Source organism: Bison bison, unplaced genomic scaffold (genome assembly GCF_000754665.1).
Source record: "Bison bison bison isolate TAMUID 2011002044 unplaced genomic scaffold, Bison_UMD1.0 scf7180017864471, whole genome shotgun sequence".
Classification (NCBI taxonomy): Eukaryota; Metazoa; Chordata; class Mammalia; order Artiodactyla; family Bovidae; genus Bison; species Bison bison.
The window spans coordinates 27,224,748-27,245,629 of record NW_011495032.1 but is presented as its reverse complement, the minus strand read 5'-3'; the positions used below and the strand labels follow the sequence as shown (position 1 = coordinate 27,245,629).

The 20,882-nt window shown below is 37.6% G+C and overlaps 1 protein-coding gene across 2 annotated transcripts in view; it reads right to left on the bottom strand.

Moving 5' to 3' along the window:
• The window catches only part of PARD3B (par-3 family cell polarity regulator beta), a 1,088,076-nt gene that overhangs the window by 907,013 nt on the left and 160,181 nt on the right, over positions 1-20,882 (bottom strand). The gene's annotated exons all lie outside the window — the stretch shown is intronic.

Below are 20,882 nucleotides of genomic sequence, written 5' to 3'. Positions count from 1 at the left end.
GGTTATCTGAATTAAATTCACCCATTCCAGTCCATTTGAGTTCACTGATTCCTAAAATGTCAATGTTCACTCTTGCCATCTCCTGTTTGACCACTTCCAATTTGCCTCGGTTCATGGACCTAACATTCCAGTTCATATGCAATATTGTTCTTTACAGCATTGGACTTTACTTCGATCACCAGTCACATCCACAACTAGGTGTTGTTTTTGCTTCGGCTCCATCTCTTCATTCTTTCCAGAGTTATTTCTCCACTGATCTCCAGTAGTATATTGGGCACCTACCGACCTAGGGAGTTCATCTTTCAGTGTCCTATCTTTTTGCCTTTTATACTATTCATGGGGTTCTCGAGGCAAGAATACTTTAGTGGTTTGCCATTCCCTTCTCCAGTGGACCACATTCTGTCAGAACTCTCTACCATGACTCGTCCATTTTGGGTGGCCCTACGTGACACATTGAGTTACACAAGGCTGTGGTCCATGTGATCAGTTTGATTAGTTTTCTGTGATTGTGGATTTCATTCTGTTGGCCCTCTGATGGATAAGGATAAGAAGTTTATGGAAACTTCCTAATGGGAAAGACAGACTGAGGGCAAAACTAGGTCTTGTTCTGATGGGCAGGGCCATGCTCAGTAAATCTTTAATCCAATTTTCTGTTGATAGGCGGGGCTGTGTCCCCTCCCTTTTGTTTTACCGGAGGCCAAACTATGGTGGAGGTAATGAAAATAATGGTGACCTCCTTCAAAAGGTCCCATGCATGCACTTCTGCTCTGAGTGCCCCTAACCCTGCAGCAGGCCACCACCGACCCATGCCTCCGCTGGAGACTCCTGAACACTCAAGGGAAAGTCTGGGTTAGTCTATTTTGGGGTTACTGCTCTTTTTTCCTGGTTCCTGGTACACACAAAGTTTTGTTTGTGCCATCCAAGAGTCTGTTTCCCCAGTTTTGTGTAAGTTCCGGCAGTTCTATGGTGGGGTTAATGGTGACCTCCTCCAAGAGAGCTTATGCCATACCCAGGTCTGCTGCACCCAGAGCCCCTGCTCCTGTGGCAGACCACTGCTGACCCATACCTCTGCAGGAGACACTCAAACACATGTCTGGTTCAGTCTCTGTGGGGTCTCTGGGTCCTGATGTGCACAAGGTATGTTTGAGCCCTCCAAGTGTCTCAAGCGGGTATGGGGTTTGATTCTAAATGCAATTTCACCCCTCCTACCATCTTGCTGGGGCTTCTCTTTTGACCTTGGATATGGGTTATCTTTTTTAGGTGGGATCCAACATTCTCCTGTCGACAGTTGTTCAGCAGCAAGCTGTAATTTTGGAGTTCTCACAGGAGAAGATGAACACATGTCCTTCTACTCCACCATCTTCCTACGCCACTCCCCCAGTAACAGCCTGTAAACACTCTGCCTTCTCCAGGTGAGATGCTACCTGTTCTCTGAATGATGTGTTTAGACTGAGGACAATATATATTTGCCAGATTTCTACTTTCCATATTAATATTCAACTCCATTCAGACTATAATCCTTGTTGAGCTTCAAATTTAAAAGTGCAAATATATATACATATATATATATATATATGTATGTATGTATGTATTAGTTTTTCTTTCTGGATGAGATGGAATTTCTCAGAATAGGAAAAACAATTGTTTTTACTTCTGTTCCTTTCAAATGACATTTGACAATATCAATACTGTCTGTATATGTGCACAGGGCTTATCTAAGCCCCCAAATTCAGCTATTTTCCACCCAGATGTGCAGGTGCTATGCACTATAAAATCAATATATTAGTGAAAATCAGGAACAACCTTACATTTATATTAAGATGCTTCTAAACATTATTGGAGAAAAATACATTTTGTGAAAAATCTGTATAAAAAACATACAAAACTGTTTAACAAAGGCCTTTTGAGTTATATTCTATAACTATGGAAATATTCTATAGTTATATAGACTATTTATATAATATTATATGTAAATATATATTTATATATAATCTTATCTAATTTCTATATAATTCTTATCTAATATTATATATAAATATTCTATAAATACATTTCTATTATTTATAAATTATTTAGAACACATGTCCACTATGTATAAATTATTTTAAGATCTTAGTTTCACACAAGCTTTTCTTTCTTCCTAGATGATAACAAATTATTTGCCTATAACTATCAAAGGCTAAAATTCTTTAAAAACCAAATTCTATAATTCTAGATAATAACTAGTACTGCTAAGGTTTCTATAGTTACCCAGGAAAGGGTCATGACTGAAACACATACACTCTCTGATAATTAACCACATCATGATAGACTGACAACACTTAATGATTAATTAGGCTAAGAACTCAAATCCTTAGCAGGAGGTAAAAGCGCAGAATTTCATAATGCAGTGAACACCCAGAGAGACAAAGAATACAAATAGAGCTAAATTTTAAAATGCAGGTTTGCAAATTCAGTATTACTAACATAACTGTCTCCTTGGGAGTCTCACAGCAGAAGAAATTAGGACTTCTCTGCTTGCCAAATCCAGCCATACAATCACAATGAAGCCTTTGCAAAATAGCTCAACTTGATTCATTCAATGCTACCTTAAACACAGAATTCACCATCCTCCTCTCTACCATTTAAGGAAATATACAATTTATAGTTATTCCTGAGAAAAGGTTAAATACATCACCAATGTGCTAAGCCTCACATTGTTTAGAGTTTAAAAATTTAGAAAATAGTTTTTGCATACTTCATACCTGATTTTCACAGTAAGTGACTGAGTCCAGGACTGCAAATTAAATCCATGTGGCCTCAATATCATTTACTCCGTCATTTATCAGCCATGGGACCCTGAGATTAATTGGGTATTTTCATCGTCATATAACCCTAGGACTTATTAGGGGCTTCCCTGGTGGCTCAGAGGTAAAGAATCCACATGCTAATGCAGGATCCACAGGTTTGATCCCTGGGTCAGGAAGATCTCCTGGAGAAGGAAATAGCAACCACTCCAGTAATCTTGCCTGGGAAATCCCATTGACAGAGGAGCCTGGTGGGCTACAGTCCATGCGGTTGTGGAAGAGTCAGATACAATTTAGTGACTAAACAAACAAAATTAATCCTGGTTAATCAATACAGTGGTTAGTAGGAAATAAGAAAGAACAAAGATTGCCAGACATATTAAGTCTTCATTCTCTAAGCTTCCTAGTTCATGTACTTTCCTATCAGATTATCAGAAACGTTCCCATGTTTGACTATATTATTCTGGTCTTCAAAAAAACTGTCAACCAAAACATGACCTACAGTATATCTTTTGTTTACCTGAGATAGATAAGAAATGACTAATTACTAGACAGTTTACTAAGTAGTTCTAATGACCCATGTGATCAATTCACATCTCTTCAATTAAAACCACTATTCATTTACCTAGAATATATTCATTAAACAGCTGCTATCTAGTCTACCAGGCACTGTACTGGGAATAGTAACTTTTTTAAAACTGCAAAGATTCCCTTGTGTGATGAAAATTCATTCACTGAAAAATTATGTGAGGAAGGTGGACTATTGAAGGAAATGGACAAACCTAATCAAGGGTATCAAGGAAGGATTCAATGAAGAAAAAATAAATCAGAGGCTGAAAGAAGGGGAGATGAAGTTGACCTAGGGAAAAGGAGAGGCTGGAAAATCTCAAGCATGCAAAGTGCATGTGCCAAAGAAGCAAGTCAAAGAGAATTTGATGCTTTGAAGGATGGAAAGAATGGCTGGAGCCACATGAAGACAGAGTGAAATGGAGTGATGTGAGCCTGACACAGCAGGCAGGGCCCACAGTCTAACACTTTGTAGGTCACATCAAAGGTTTTGGTCTTTATCATGGAGTAGGTGAATGAAGTAGGAAAGTAACATGATCAGAAGTGCAAATTAAAAGGATCACTGTCACTGTCATAAGGAAAACAGATGGCAAGGGGGAAAGAACAGATACTATGGCACCAGTAAGAGGACACTGCAGCAATCCAGGCAGAGACCGCAACTTGGACTAGAGGGATGGAAGTGAAGTCAGCATGAAGAACTCACTCTATACTTCAGAACCAGAATCAACGGGACTTGGCAGTGAGTTGCTGGCAGGTGATGAGAGGAGAAGATGCCATTGTTAGTTCTAGTTTCGTATAGTCACTCAGCTATTCACTCCTGCCATCGAAGGTCAACCATCCGACAATGTATATAGATTCTACCCAAAGCCATGTCTCAGGTTTACCATCCCTTTCTACTTTCACCATCAGTGCCTTGGTCCAGGCTCTTATTAGCAATTGCACTAAATATTCTACATCTCTAAAATCTCTCTCAATTCCAATACCATCTCTACCTTTCAGCCACATGCAGAGGTAACTACGTTATTTCACTGCTTCAAAATGTTCAGTAGTTCTCATTATCAGTAGAATTACCACATGATAACATGCACGTCAGAAAGAAATGTTTAGCGAAACTGTATTTTAATAAAGCCACAAGAAGCAGGACATAATATGATGACCATTTCAAGGATATAGAATAAGACATGTTTTTAGCCACCATTCTTTAAATTCATATATAAACCTTCATGTTTCCAATACTCTCACCTCTGACTCCCTGTCTCCACCTATACACAGAGAGAGAGAGAGAGAGAGAGAGAGAGAGAGAGAGAGAGAGAGAGAGAACTGGCCTGAAATTAGAAGGCCTGTGTGCTAACCAAATAGTACAATGTATTTGAAGGTTCTGGTGAACTCTAGCTCCAAAAGAGAAAAAATTAGTTCTCCACTTTTATTTAAAATGCTTTATAATCAAATTTATTTGATCATTACTGGGTAAACTGATAATGTTCTGTGCAACTTGCTTATAGATATCTTTCTGGACTTGGATTCTTCTCAGTCTTCACAAATTTGAAAGTCAGCTTTCTCTGTAATAAGAATCAATATCTCATTGGGTTTATTCATCATCTCCACTTGGTGAAGCTGCTGCCACAGGTACATCATGCAGAGCTTGGATGTAAACCTTTGGCTTCTTTCTTGTTCCTACTGGGACATTATCATCTAGTTGCTTCCCTTTTCCATGTTACATACCAACTCCCACTTTATCTCCTTTCACTTGCCATTTCTCTCCCTGAGATCTCTAGACCATAGTCTAGGCATAAGTAATACATATCAACATAAATCTCCTCTGCTGGGCTTGAAATTTCTCTCCATAGGCAAAGGAGAAGAGGGATCGCCCCAACTAATGTCACTGTTCCAGTCCTGTAGAGCTGCTATTTACTCAAGCACACTAGAAACTTCAGATACATCAACAAAGTAAGCCCAACACCTCAGAACTACACACCCTGGACCTCTCAAATATGCTCTCTGGTACATTTGGTTCAACTTAGATTCCTACCACAGTCCCTCTGTGGTTCGCCTGCTCAGGCCTGAGGCAATGGTTAGCACACTTCCCATTTTTCTAACTCTAAAATGGTAGCCAAGTTTTATTATACAAAAGGCAAAGTTCCACAATTTTGTTCTAAAGGAAAAAACAAATACACTTAGTAAAAGGAGTAATAAATATTTGAGAAATTCGTTTGAGAAATGACCACTTGCCTACTTAGGACCTAACATAATAAAATTTTACAACTGTTCAACCAGACTACCACAAATTAATAAAGATATTCTATCAGGAATAATCTATTCTGTGCTCACACAGCTAACCTGAAGAAGCAGCTATTCTATTACCTCATCTCTGTGGCTAACAACTTGTCCAGAATCTATTTCCAATAAATCACTTTTATATTCAAGAGCTCATTCAATTAATGCTTGTCATCCTATCAAACCACTTTTCCAAACCCTCAAGGCTTTCAACTCCCCTTCTACTCACTCGTGTTTGTCCCAAAGCTAGAAAACATATCAATAATTGTAATTGCTATCTGAAGGGTATTTCAGCATTTCAGCAAAATTTCCCAAAAGGCTGTGTCATTCAATAGCAGTCCTAACAGAAAAGGTTAAATAATAACAAAAGTTTGTTTTGAGCATCATCAGATCACATATTTGGATACTGGCAGATTTCTTTAGCTAATAAAGTCATAGAAACTCCAGAGTTTCTGTTGATAAAACAAGCAGGGGTAGGGTGGGGGACACCTTCTACTGCAAAAGCTAAATGTAATAGTGCTCATTCTTACTCCAGCATGGGAAATAAGCAATCAGAAAATCTTCCCCAAGAGAAATGGAGGTACCTGCAAATCAAAAAGATTTAAAATAGCACTAATTAGTCTTCCTGATTTAATCATGTTATTTGATTTCTCTTCTCAAATGCTAACAGAATCCATGCATTGAGGACATCTGCCAGAAACGGAAGCCCTAAGAAATAACCAGAAGAGACAGCTGAGTCAGCCAAAGTACTATCTGGGGCTTTAAATAGGGGGGTGAACAAAGAGGCTTACAGACTCTGAGGGCAACATACTACTGTGATGAAGAGAATAGGATCATCATTGTGAACCTCAGACAAGTCACAGGAGTTTCCTTGGGCTGATATCCTGGGTTTGAGAATCAGAAGTCCCTGGATTTAAATTCTGTCTCCTCCAACTCAATCTGCATAACCCAGAGCAAGTTAGCCTTAAATCTTCATTTCCTCAATTCCTGATAAGGATAAAAAGATTGACTTTATAAAATGTTTTGAGGATTAAGAGAGAGGATATTATGTGAAGTCTTAGTTTCTGTCACATAAGCATTCAATTATTATTACTATCATTATCAGCTATATCTATGATAAGTACTTGATATAATAGACTTCATTGAAAAAGAGAACATTTTGTGAAACTATCCTAGTGCTTAAATTTCTGACAGCCCCAAAATGCACTATGCCTCATTTCCTGATAGCTGATACATGAGACTTTTCTTATTAGTGTTTACCAACTGAATTATTTTAACCACTGGATTTTTAAGTTACTCCACAAAATCATCTTCAATAAACAATTAAAGCAGATCTGAGACCCTCAAGTTTGTTGTAATTCAGAAATTCAGTCAGTAGGCATTTCCACTGACAATAAGAAAGGAAATTACTCATTCTGAGGATATACACTGGCATTTTTAGATTTCTAGAGACGATTCAGTTAAATATTTCATACTAAAATTCCACTGTAAATGGAAAGAATTACTAATCTCTACAAGTGTACACAAATTCTATGATTTCTTACCATAAGGACTAGGCATACTATCTTTCCTTACCCCTAAGCGTAAATAACTGAAGAGTGATATTCAGTAGACACAGAAAATGAAAGAAATATTGGGCAAATTCCACCTGTGGGTGAGGTTTTAGAAATATACAACATGATAAAATGGTAAATTTTCAGAGTAGGGCTTATGCAAAGGTATTAAGGCCATGCATCAGAAAGGTTATGCATCAAAAAGCACTGTCTAAAAGGTGATTCCAAGAGACAAGCCATCAAAAAGTGGGATTAAACAAAGTTTAAGCACAAACAGGAAAGACAACAGTGGGGACAGTTGCTTGAGCTGCTGAAGGATCTGCAGGACTTTAAAATAAGCACCATTTCCTGATCCCAAGCTGCACCCCTACTGGTATCCTAAGCCTGCTCCCCTCATTCATTTGAAAATGTGATTTCTATACCTAGTTAAGCTTAGTTCTTTTGAATATTCATTTCTTAAACAACTACATCAACAATTGTATGCCTCCCATAAATCCAGAGAAGTAAAAAATAACAACTCCTCATCCTCACAAAGTTTGGATTATAATGGAACAAAATATGTAACATTTACAATGGAACAAAATATAATACCAAGCAGTAGTAAGGGCAATAAATAAAATGTAAGAAAATAAACAGAGAGAAAGCTGCAATGTGAGACATGTCAGTGGAGAAAGGTTTCTCTGAGGACACATTGTCTGATATAGACAGTGTTTGTGTGCCCTCAGAATACATATGCTGAAATCTAATATTCAATGGATGGTATTAGAAGGTTGAACATTCTAATAAGGGGGTGATTAGGTCATGCTTTATAAAAAAAGTCCTTGTTTCCTTATAAAAGTGCAAACTATCTACTATATAAATTTCCTTTATATTACACTTGAGTGGCTGCTTAGGAATTGAAACACCTGAAAAATAAAAAACAATTTATTTCTATTAAAACCATAGCCTTAAACGCAAATAGTTATACCTCAGGATCTTAACCCACTGGGATCAATTGCAGTTGTGCTTGTCTATGAAGTAGACTTTTTCTACCACTGACTTTCTGTCTCTGCTAGGAGTAAGCAAATAACAGTAAATTGGTTACTGTGGTTACAAAGCTTGATCTACAGAATAGGAAAAACTTAACTCTTTTAGTTCTGACTCTAAGAAGGGATATAACATATGCTATGTCTTAGTGCCTTGTGAACTGTCATTACATGGATAAACACCCTCATTTAGGGAAATTCAAAGCATACGTTTTATATCAACAAAACTAACTACCGTGGTAAACAATAATGATGCCATGGCTTATTTAAAAATAGCCTAATCTCCATAATCAGTATGAACTTGTTAAAAAGAAAATCACTCTTAACCAATTTGTTTTATTCAGGCAAAGACAAGGTAAAATAACCATTAACTATCCTAAGAAATTCTTAGTATCTGTAATTACTGAAGCTATAAAAAAATCAAGTCTATAAAAGTTTTTAAAAATTAAATACAGAAAGACTACAACATAATTTTTTATCTCTTATACAAAAATTAAGTTTTGCACAGTGAGCACATACTTTATTACACAGTCAAGAGATTTTTAAAGTCACCCTCTAAAAGTCATATACAGAAAGTATTCCTGTATATATGTACACAAGCATCAGCAATATAAAAATATAAAACCCATAGCTGTGAACAGAGGTATTTTTAAAGACATTCAGAGAAAGTATCTCTTTAAATCAAAGAGTGATTTTAAATGGTTCCATGACAAACTATAATTAACCACTGTGGTAGGTATTGTACAGTACAATTCTCTCATTCCTCTTGAAGGCCTGGGAGCTTCCTGACAGCAACACTGCAAAGCCATCTCTGGGTATCTCTGAGCTCCACACCTCATCAGATTACTTCATAGAGTCTATAGGCGTGCTACTCAACACACACTTACACACGTACACACTTCAACTGAGGAACTCAAGACAAAAGACAAAAAATGGAACCCATTTTGAAATAGAAGGGGAAAAAAAAATCTATAAATTACTGTAATTACTTTAATAGCCATTCCAGAAAGGATCCTGACAAAGGCCTGGTTTCCTCATGCATGCACACATGCCTGCTCTGATCTTGAAGGGGGCTTGGGCTATTCTTATCCACAATTCTTACCTAACACCAGCGATTTGCTGAACAATGAGCCTAATTTATATCATTTCAATTCTCTTCTGATTGGACGTTTTTCCTTCTCCTAACAGAAACATGACAATCTGCAAGTTATTTGTTTGAAAAAGCAGAGCTCTGGCTGCTGTTTGCCAAAATTACACAAGAGATTAAATTTTCTCTAAACATGGCTTGGTCAAGGACAAAACAGCAACAAAGACCCCTGACAGAGAAATAAGGGCCTGTCAGGTGTTAATGCAGGTGGAAGGCGGGAGGGGTGTGAGGGGGGAGGGGCGGTGGGAGCTGGTTCTAGGCGGTATCACAGGGTGTGTATGAGCAGTTGGGAACGGGAGATCCATTCTTTCGAAGGGACAGAATAAAAACGTTGCATAAGTTTCTCACAAAAATTCATTCCTGAAGCATAGCAGATTTGCAAAAGTATTTACTAACTGACAATGAATGACGATCATTTCTGATGTAACCTAACCTAGCACATTCAAGAAACTGACACATTATTTGAAAACATAAGCCACAATACAGAGAATACTCTAGTCCAGACTTTCCTACTGAAATATTACCATTAATTTCTAAACCAACTAAACAAAATCATTTACTTCAACCAAGACCTTATTACAATCTTATAATATACTATTTTGAGCTTCCCTGGTGGCTCAGCAGTAAAGAATCCGCTGTCAATGCAGAGGCCATGGGTTTGATCCCAGGGTCGGGAAGATCCCCTGGAGTAGGACATGGCAACCCACTCTAGTATTCTTGCCTGGAAAATCCAATGGACAGAGGAGACTGGTGGACTCTGGTCCATGGGGTCGCAAAAGACATAGTCACTAAACAACAACAATTTATTATTTTACAAAAGGGCACCTTTCTACTTCATAAGTTTTAGAGACAAAGTAGTCTGCTCGTTATTTCCTCATTTTTAAAAAAATCTAGTTCCTCTTGGCTTTTAGTTTTAAAAGTGGCATTCATATTTGTATTTCCCTTTTAGGAGGATGAACATAAACTGAAGATTTCACCAATATACCACAGTCCTGTCCCAGATTTGTCAAAAGAATTGAAACTTTGTGCAAATAACATGAAAATATTTTTAAGAGTGCACTTTGGAAAAATATATGCAGGAATATACAAAAACAATGGCTACTCTGGTAGTAGGCAAAAGTAGGGAAAGTGAGTTCCAAGGGATTTCTTTTTTTTATTGCATACCTCTATAATACGTGAATTTTCTACAGTGAGTAGTTATGCTTCTGTGATCAGAATATTACAAATTTTTAATCACATATACTACTTAAAAACAAAACAATGAGATTCAGAAGAAAGTTTCCAAAAATTTTCAGGTACTAATCAGATAAAGAAGAACTTCTGCCTCTGTTTTGTTGTTCTAATAAACTATTACTTGATAGGCTTTTCTGGCCATAATATAAAATATATGGAATTATATTTGAAGTTAAAGCACAGTTTAAACACAAATACCAAGTTTGTGATGAAACAAATCCATACCAAACCATCACTGAGACTGGAGTTTTATAATTCACTCATTTCTAAAACATGCTGAATAGTTCAGGAAGCCATTTATATTAACTGCTTCCTTCATAACCATTTGTTGGCTATACCAATTGCACTAGCTAGACAAGTTCAATGAGCTCTAAATGGCTTAAATGATACTTGGTTTCATACTCCAGCACATCAAGTACCACTAAATATTCCAACTGCCCTTGTCAAGTGTCTTCTAAGGCAAGGTTTACAGGTGTTAGGAAGATTCAGGGACATTTCTTCCGTTATTACTTTGTAGCCTAAGGGCACCTGACAAATGCTTTACTTCCATTTCCCACAGCTCCTTAAACAAAGGAAGACTGAATGGTACTTCTTTCAGGCTTTTTATTTTTAACTGCACAGCAACAGGAGAGAAGAAATAATATAGTTGAAAGTTTTGAAGTTACTAATGCCTTGGACCATTTGGAAGAAAGTTACAGAATCCAATTCCCTCATTTTACAATCAAAGAACAGAGATACAGGGGTTCACAGTTGCATGGGTGACAACAGGGTAAGTCAAAACCAGACTCTTCAATCCAAGGAACAATATCCCATTCTACTAATCTTACTGCAGTAAGAAGAGTCAACACACCAATGGTTTTCCAGTTTTAAAGAGCATCAGAATGCCCTGCCGGAGAAGGCAATGGCACCCCACTCCAGTACTCTTGCTTGGAAAATCCCATGGACGGAGGAGCCTGGTAGGCTGCAGTCCATGCCAGAGTCAGACACGACTTAGTGACTTCCCTTTCACTTTTCACTTTCATGCACTGGAGAAGGAAATGGCAACCCACTCCAGTGTTCTTGCCTGGAGAATCCCAGGGATGGGGGAGCCTGGTGGGCTGCCGTCTATGGGGTCGCACAGAGTTGAACACAACTGAAGTGACGCAGCAGCAGCAGCAGAATACCCTGGAAGGCTTGTTAAAACTCAGACTGTTGGTCTCCACCCTAGAGTTTCTGATTCAGTAGGTTTGGAAGACAGCTGAGTATTTTCCCGTAAAAGCAGTTACCACATGATGCTGATGCTGCTCTGGTGCCCATATACTGAGAACCCACTGCACAATCACCATTCCCCCAGAGGAAACAATTTATTCCTATTCTACCTTAGAGTCAAGACAGTTACATCCTACAGAATAAGCTATTTTCCCAGTTAAAACTCACTTTGCTAATCAAAAAAAGGAAAAAATTTAAAGCTGGCTGGTGGTAAATCTCCATTTCCCTTTCTCTCTATAACCCAGAAAATGGTCTAGGACATGACCTTTAAATGGATCCTCTTCCCCCACTAAATCTCACTAGAATATTAACTAGCACTACATAAAATACATCAGATCATCCTAAATTGATCTTTTTTAATGGTCAGAACCTCCACTGATTCTAGAAGTCAGGAAGGTAACATAAATGAATGAAGGAAAACAGTGTTATATGAGAGGAAATGGAGTTAACTTTTGCAGTTACAGAATGTCTGCTATCTCCAAACATATTTTAAATTTAATGAAAAATTCACTACACACACACATACCCCTGTATGCCAAATTCAGCCTGCAAGTCAGGCAGCCTACTTGCCCAGATTTAAGTTATTATAAAATCTAGTATCAACATCCAGGTATGTGGTATGTTCCTCCATTTATTCAAGGTTTAAAAAAAGTTCTTGGTAAAAGCTATCAAAATTGTGAAGAAATCTTTCCACAGAAAAAGAAATTCGATTTCTAGAAAAGTAAATATCCTAGAAAGTGAAAGTGAAAGTGAAGTCGCTCAGTCATGTCCGACTCTTTGCAACTCCAGGGACTGTAGCCTACTAAGCTCCTCCCTCCATGGGATTCTCCAGGCAAGAGTACTGGAGTGGGGTGTCATTTCCTTCTCCAGGGGATATTCCCAACCCAGGGATCGAACCCCGGGTCTCCCGCATACCAAGCAGACACTTTAACCTCTGAGCCACCAGGGAAGCCCAAATATCCTAAGTACAGGCCAAATACTCATTTGCTAAGTATTATGTTGATACAGAAACTAATTATTCTATAACCATGGAAGAAAAGCTGGTCTAATAAACAACTGATATATATTATCTTTACCCATTATAAATACAAAACTACTGAACCAAAATGCATAGCCTGGTGTACACTATTACATATTTTCACCAAGTCAATGAGACTTAATATTTAAGCAGGGTTATCCTTGAGAGTGCCACAAATATTCTTCAGAGCTCATGGTATAATTTGTGTACATGAAATATCTTGAAGAAAAAAACTCATGCTATGCATCAACTGGAATTTCTACTATTGACAGTAAGAATGTACCATTTATCTCCTTTAAAAAAGAATTTCATGAAGTCCTAAAACCTTTTTAAATCAATTTTACTTTCAGTAAGAGCCACCTTCAGTTCACTAAAAACTAGTATCTGTTTGAAAAAAAATATAACTCTTGTATTTTGAAGAATTCTGAGTCTTTTGCTCATGTAGCCAGGAAACTAACTTACCCAGGCAAAGTTGCCTATGTGTCAGTCCTGAAAAATGCACTTACTCAAAATATGCAGAGAGTTAAGCCTTTAATCCACAAAATTAAATTAAAAGGACAAACAAAGTAATCTTCATCTGTATGTGGAAACTTAACATGGGGAATATTTTGGCTTTGTTTTAACTAGATCAGATTTAGCTGGATGGAACAGCAGAAGTGTTGTCAACAGCGAAATGCACTTTTCAGCGCATGATGCTCCTGCTGAGTGAAGCCAAGAGACACATATCCACAAAGACATAGTACAGCAATGTATAGGGTTGCAGGGCTTCCCTGATAGCTCAGTTGGTAGAGAATCTGCCTACAATGCAGGAAACTCCAGTTCGATTCCTGGGTCAGGAAGATCCCCTGGAGAAGGAAAGGCTACCCACTCCAGTATTCTGGCCTGGAGAATTCCATGGACTGTATAGTTGGCTCAGACGTTAAAGCGTCTGCCTGCAACGTGGGAGACCCGGGTTCGATCCCTAAGTCAGGAAGATTCCCTGGAGAAGGAAATGACAACCCACTCCAGTACTCTTGCCTGGAAAATTCCATGGACACAGAAGCCTTGTAGGCTACAGTCCATGGGGTCGCAAAGAGTCGGACATGACTGAGCAACTTCACTCACTCACTGTACAGTTCTAAGGGTTGCAAAGAGTCTGATATGGCTGAGCAACTTTCACACATAGGGTTCCAACAAATATGAAAGGCAGGGGGCAGTGCAGGGAACCTGTGAACCAAAGCAAGAGGAGTGGTTGACAGCTAAGTTCCCTCATAAGCATACTAAAGAAAATATGTAACAATAGTAGTAAATGGAAAAAAGTCATTGATCCAAAACATCAAAGAAATAAACTAAAACTCCAATGCCCATACTACTGGAATTGACATCTTAAAAAAAAATCAACATACAGATCACTTCTAACTCAATGCAAATTATATTTACATATGTTTCAAAGTTCAATGTTAAGTATAAATAAATGTAAATCCTGCCTCTTGCGAGGTTTCTAGAAATTTATTTGATTCGGCTTTAGAAAAATCTTTATTTAATTAATAAGTGTTATCTGATTAAAAAGGAAGATTGTGGGCTCAATGGCAAGATAAGACATTTTCCTCAGACAATAAAGATAATGACAACATCCATCTCAGGAGCCTCAGAGAGTAAACAAGAGATTTTTCAAACTGAGAGCCTGATTCACATAGATATTATAACTATATCATGTACTCTATTTCAAAATATCACAAAATTTAAAGGTCTTATAACTATTTTCCAGATAAGTTTCTTTTTGACATGGTGTTTCATTAAAACTGAAATAAGGAAAAATACCTTGTCTTACATACAAAAACTGAGTGAACAATCATATTTTACAAACAAAATTTTTAAAAACCATTTTAATACATCTCAACTGTGATAAAATTATTGAAATTGTGGTGGTAAGAAATTACATTTTAAAGAAACTATGAAATCTGTTTTTTGTAGTTCTCACACAGAAATAAAAGTTCCCTTTATCAAAGAAAATCTGTGAGAGAATTTAATAAAAGGAAAATAATAGCCAGCTCAAAAATGACCACACACACAATTCTCTCTCTCTTGAATCTGATCCCTTAGAAGTCAAACCATAGGAAAGCCTGATTCACTGACTTGACATTATAAATAACTACTTTTGCTCTCAACGTAGGTGGCTTTATCTTTGTGGACACTCCTTCAGCAAAGAGACTGAATGATGTGCTTTTGAATGACGCTGCATTCTAAAAAGAGCCAAAAAGTGTAACCATTCCCATTTTTTAGCTTCTGGAACATCATGAAGCTCAAGTGATACACAAGGTTAAGGAAGCTGATGGAAGGCTAAAATAAACTCTTTGGAATGCTGACCTGTTGGCCAAAACTCCATCCCACAATAACTGTGGACATACAATGACTGAACCCTAGCTCTGCCGCTAATGAAGTCTATAATCAATCGCGAAGTTACTTAATCTAACGGAGGCTTAACCATGTTAGCCAAAAAATGTGGTAACACTTCAACAGGACCTTAAAACAAGAATATGTATAATATAAAATCCATTTAGTTCAGTTCAGGCGTGTCCAACTCTTTGCCAATCCATGGACTACAGCATGCCAGGCTTCCCTGTACATCACTAATTCCCAGAGCTTGCTCAAACAAATGACCATTGAGTCGGTAACGCCATCCAGCCGTCTCATCTTCTGTTGTCCCCTTCTCCCCCTGCCTTCAATCTTTCCCAGCATCAGGGTCTTTTCCAATGAGTCAGCTCTTCGCATCAGGTGGCCAAAGTATTGGAGCTACAGCTTCAGCATGAGTCCTTCCAATGAATATTCAGGAATGATTTCCTTTATGATTGACTGGTTTGATCTCCTTTCAGTCCAAGGGACTCTCAAGAGTCTTCTCCAACATCACAGTTCAAATGCATCAATTCTTCAGCACTCAACTTTCTTATGGTCCAACTCTCACATTCATACATGACTATTGGATAAACCAAAGCTTTGACTAAATGGAACTGTCGACAAAGTAATGTTTCTGCTTTTTAATATGCTGTCTAGATTGGTCATAGCTATTCTTCCAAGGAGCAAGCATCTTTTAATTTCATGGCTACAGTCATCATCTACAGTGATTTTGGAGCCCAAGAAAATAAGGTCTGTCACTGTTTCCATTGCTTCCCCATCTATTTACCATGAAGTGATCGGACCAGATGCCATGATCTTTGTTTCTTGAATGTTGAGTTTTAAGCCAGCTTTTTCACTCTCCTCTTCCATATTCATCAAGAGGCTCTTTAGTTCCTCTTTGCTTTCTTCAGTAAGGGTGCTGTTATCTGCATATCTGAGATTATTGATATTTCTCCCGGCAATCTTGATTCCAGCTTGCCAATTTGGCATTTTGCATGATGTTCTCTGCCTATAAGTTAAATAAGCAGAGTGACACTATTCAGCCTTGACATACTCTTTTCCCAATTTGGATCCAGTCCATTGTTCCATGCCTAGTTCTAACTGTTGCTTTTTGACCTGCATAGAGATTTTTTAGGAGGCAGGTAAGTTGGTCTGGTATTCCCAAATCTTTAAAAAATGTTCCACAATTTGTTGTGATCCACACAAAGGCTTTGGCATAGTCAATAAAGCAGAAGTAGATTTTTTCTGGAACTCACTTGCTTTTTCAATGATCCAAAAGATGCTAGAAATTTCATCTCTGGTTACATTGCCTTTTCTAAATCCAGCTTGTACATCTGGAAGTTCATGGTTCACTTACTGTTGAAGCCTGGCTTGGAGAATTTTGAGCATTACTATCGTGTGAGAAGAGTGCAATTGTGCAGCAGTTTGAACATTCTTTGCCATTGCCTTTCTTTGGGATTGGAATGAAAACTGACCTTTTCCAGTCCTGTGGCCACTGCTGAGTTTTCCAAATTTGCTGGCATATTGAGCGCAGCGCTTTCACAGCATCATCTTTTAGGATTTGAAATAGCTCAATGGGAATTCCATCAACTCCACTAGCTTTGTCTGTAGTGATGCTTCCTAAGGCCCACTTGACTTCGCATTCCAGGATGTCTGGCTCTAGGTGAGTGATCAGACCATCATGGTTATCTGGGTCATGAAGATTTTTTTTATATAGTTCTGGGGCTACCTCTTCTTAATATCTTCCACTTCTGTTAGGTCCATAGCATTTCTGTCCTTTATCGAGCCCATCTTTGCATGAAATGTTCCCTTGGTCTCTCAAATTTTCTTGAAGAGATCTCTAATCTTTCCCATTCTATTGTTTTCCTCTATTTCTTTGCGTTGATCACTGAGGAAGGCTTTATCTCTCCTTGCTATTCTTTGAAACACTTCATTCATATGGATATATCTTTCCTTTTTCCATTTGCCTTTGCCTTTCACTTCTCTTTTCTCAGCTATTTGTAAGGCCTCCTCAGACAACCATTTTGCCTTTTTACATTTCTTTTTCTTGGAGATTGTTTTGATCACTGCCTCCTATACAATGTCAAGAACTTCTATCCATAGTTCTTCAGGCACTCTGTCTACCAAGTTTAATCCCATGAATCTATTTGCCACTTCCACTGTAAAATCACATTGGATTTGACTTAGGTCATAACTGAATGGTCTAGTGGTTTTCCCTACATTCTTCAATATCAGTCTGAATTTGGCAATAAGGAGTTCATGATCTGAGCCACAGTCAGCTCTTAGTCTTGTGTTTGCTGACTGTATAGAGCTTCTCCATCTTCTGCTGCAAAGAACATAATCAATCTGATTTCGGTATTGGTCTGGTGATGCCCATGTGTAGAGTCTTTTCTTGTGTTGTTGGAAGATGGTGTCTGCTATGACCAATGCATTCTCTAGGCAATACCTAGTGCAAGTACTAGAATATAGAAGACAGTCAATAATTTAGGTAGCTATCTAGAAGCTCTTGCCTGGAAAATCCCATGGACAGAGGAGCCTGGTAGGCTGCAGTCCATGGGGTCGCTAAGAGTCGGGCACGACTAAGCGACTTCACTTTCACTTTTCACTTTCATGCATTGGAGAAGGAAATGGCAACCCACTCCAGTGTTCTTGCCTGGAGAATCCCAGGGACCGGGGAGCCTGGTGGGCTGCCGTCTCTGGGGTCGCATAGAATCGGACACGACTGAAGTGACTTAGTAGCTGCAGCAGCAGCTAGAAGCTCTTCTTCAACAGGTAGAAAGAAGAACCCCTGAAGACAATTAGGCATTTATCAATAGATAGAGATTGTATACTTTCAGCTTCATGAATACGTGTTAAACATACAACTTAACTCTCATCCGTGATGAAAAATGAATGTTTTGAAAAGGAAAGGCATACTAATCTTTTACCCACTAATTTCCTATTAATATATAGGAAATAATTTCCTATTAATATACTCAAATACAATAAATATCTCTTACAATCCTAAAGAGCATAATACAGTTTTCCACATTTTCTATCACTGTTAAAAAATGGCAAGTTATTTAAGAGACAGATAAGTCTAACAAAGAACCATGAAAATTATATTTGCCCTTTGATAACAGTTTCAAAATATTAAATTTCCTCATTAATAAAATAGTTTCAATATATTAAAAGAAAAACTACAGTGGCCAGATATAAAATGTAATTCATAAAGTCATGATTTTTTAATCACAATAAAATATTGTTCAACATCAGTTTTTATTATACAAGCAGTAATTTTTCGGACTTTTCTAAGTATTCCACTCCATGTGTCAGACTATCTTTTTCATGCATCATGTACTATATTATCTGTATACAAGAGGAAATCCCCACAGAATCCAAATAAGCAAAGATATTTTCAAACAGGGTTTTAAAGAAAATGTTAATTACATGTACATAACTCTTAAAAAAATGCTACAACCCACAGGGTACAAAGTATCAGTCCAGCATTGGAACTGCTGGTAGATTTCTAGTACTCTGTTCAGCTTTTTAAATATATTAAATATATATATATGCCTGGTACAGACTATCTGGTTACTTTTATTTTAGGATAGAGTATAGTTCCAAAGTAGCACCATGGAATATTTATATTACATTGGATTTTTGTGACTGTGATTAACAAGAGTAGACATTTTGTGATCTGTTCTTTCATCCAGTCAAGTCTACTGCTCTGACATTTGCAGGGAATCTTCCATGGATGCCACACTCTGCTAATGTCTCTGTAGAGGGTAAGCAGAGAAAATAGATTATTCCAATAGTTCATACAAGATAATGGCCTAAACTAAAGCAAAATATAAAAAGTTGGTTAAAATCCAGTGTGGATGAAGATGTGGGAAAACAGGTATTCTTATAAACTACTGTGGAAATATAAAATTATTAGTATCTCTTTGGAAGGCACTTTGACAATAGCTATCAAAATTTAAGCACATGTACCATTTAATTAAGCAATTCCCCTGCTATTAATATATACATTTTCATGAAGATATACAGTGGAAATAATAGTTAACTGGGAAAAGAGTAAATGCTACCCAAAATGGATAGTTTAAATAAATGCTGCTATAGTCATACAATAAATTATCAAAAGCCAAAATATGACAAAATCCCCAAGATCCATTACATTTAAAAACAAAGTTTAGAACATTATACTTAATCCCATTGCTATATATTTTAAAATATGTATATAATTTTTCATATATGCCTAGAGCTTTTCTGGAAGGACATATGATAAAGCACTGAGTTTCTTTGATGGAATTAGAGTGTGGGTGGGCATGAAAAAAGTTTTTATTTTATACTTATGTGCAAAGTTTTATCAGGTACATATATTACATTTTGAAACAAATTATCATAAAAATATAAAGGTATGGCTAACCATAGATAGACAAACCTATACAATTAAGTTTTAATTTTGTGGAAAGAAGAACAAAAATAGAATTGCAGTCATAAAGAATTAGTCTGAGCAAAATGCAAGGAGAAAGGACAAGAGGGAGACTGCTATATAGCTGAGATGTTAGAAGGAGACTGTCATATAGCTTAGATGTTAGCAAGACATCTGCTCTGAGAAGTGGAAAGACGGTTAAGAGTCAGAGTTTGGAGAGAAGTCATAGGAGGATGGTAACAAGTCTACAGGAGACATAAGTAAGGAAGAGGAACATCAGAGATGGAAAACTGAGGACCTCAAACCAGATATATTCATATAAGACATTGTAATGTCACTTAAGGAAAAATACTGACCCACTTTAGTGTTTTGGGGAGAGTAGAAATAAGATCCAGCTGATATCTCAGGAAAAACAGGTTTTTGGAACAACCAGAAGTCATAACCTGGGAGCCTGACAAACCATACAGCATGCCATGTTTGATCCTTTATTCACTGCACACATGGCAAGCATTTCATCTCCATCAGTGATGCCAAGAAAAGACATAGATATTCTCCTTCTAGTCCATCTCAACAGAAACACACCCTCAAGCCAGTGATTCTCTATTGTGACTGAATTTTGCAATGCTGCCAAAGAACCTTAAAATATATTCACACCTGAGTCAACTCCTAGGAAGTTTCAGTTAATTGGCCTGGGATGCAATCAAGCACCTGAAATTTTCAGTGTTCTCCAATGATTCTAACGTGCAGCCGAAGTTGAGAACCACAGCCCTAAGATAGCCAGCTTCTCATATTCATAGAGTAATTCAAACTTTCACAATTTAAACTTATCCCACCTCTCAAGATAACAACTCCTCAAAGTATCATCCGAAATATAAACCTTACAAATCAGAGGCTTCTTACTTTCTACATTTGTGGCAGATTATTTCATTGGTGGGTCCCCGTGAAACATACTTGGGTGATTGATTCCTTTGTGGAGTCCTCTCTCATTCTGACTCTGGGCATGGCCACTCAAATTGCTTTGGCCAAGAGGCCATTGATTATAGACTTCATTAGAGGCAGAGCTAGGGTGCAAACCTGACCCTAAGTCCACAATCATTGTATTTCCACAATGAGGTTCATGGGGTTGAGTTTTGGCCAACAGGTCAGGATTCCAAAGAGTTTATTTTAGTCTTCTATCATCTTCCTTAACCTTTGTGTTAACACTTGTATTTCATGATGTTCCAGAAGCCGAAAACATAAAGTGA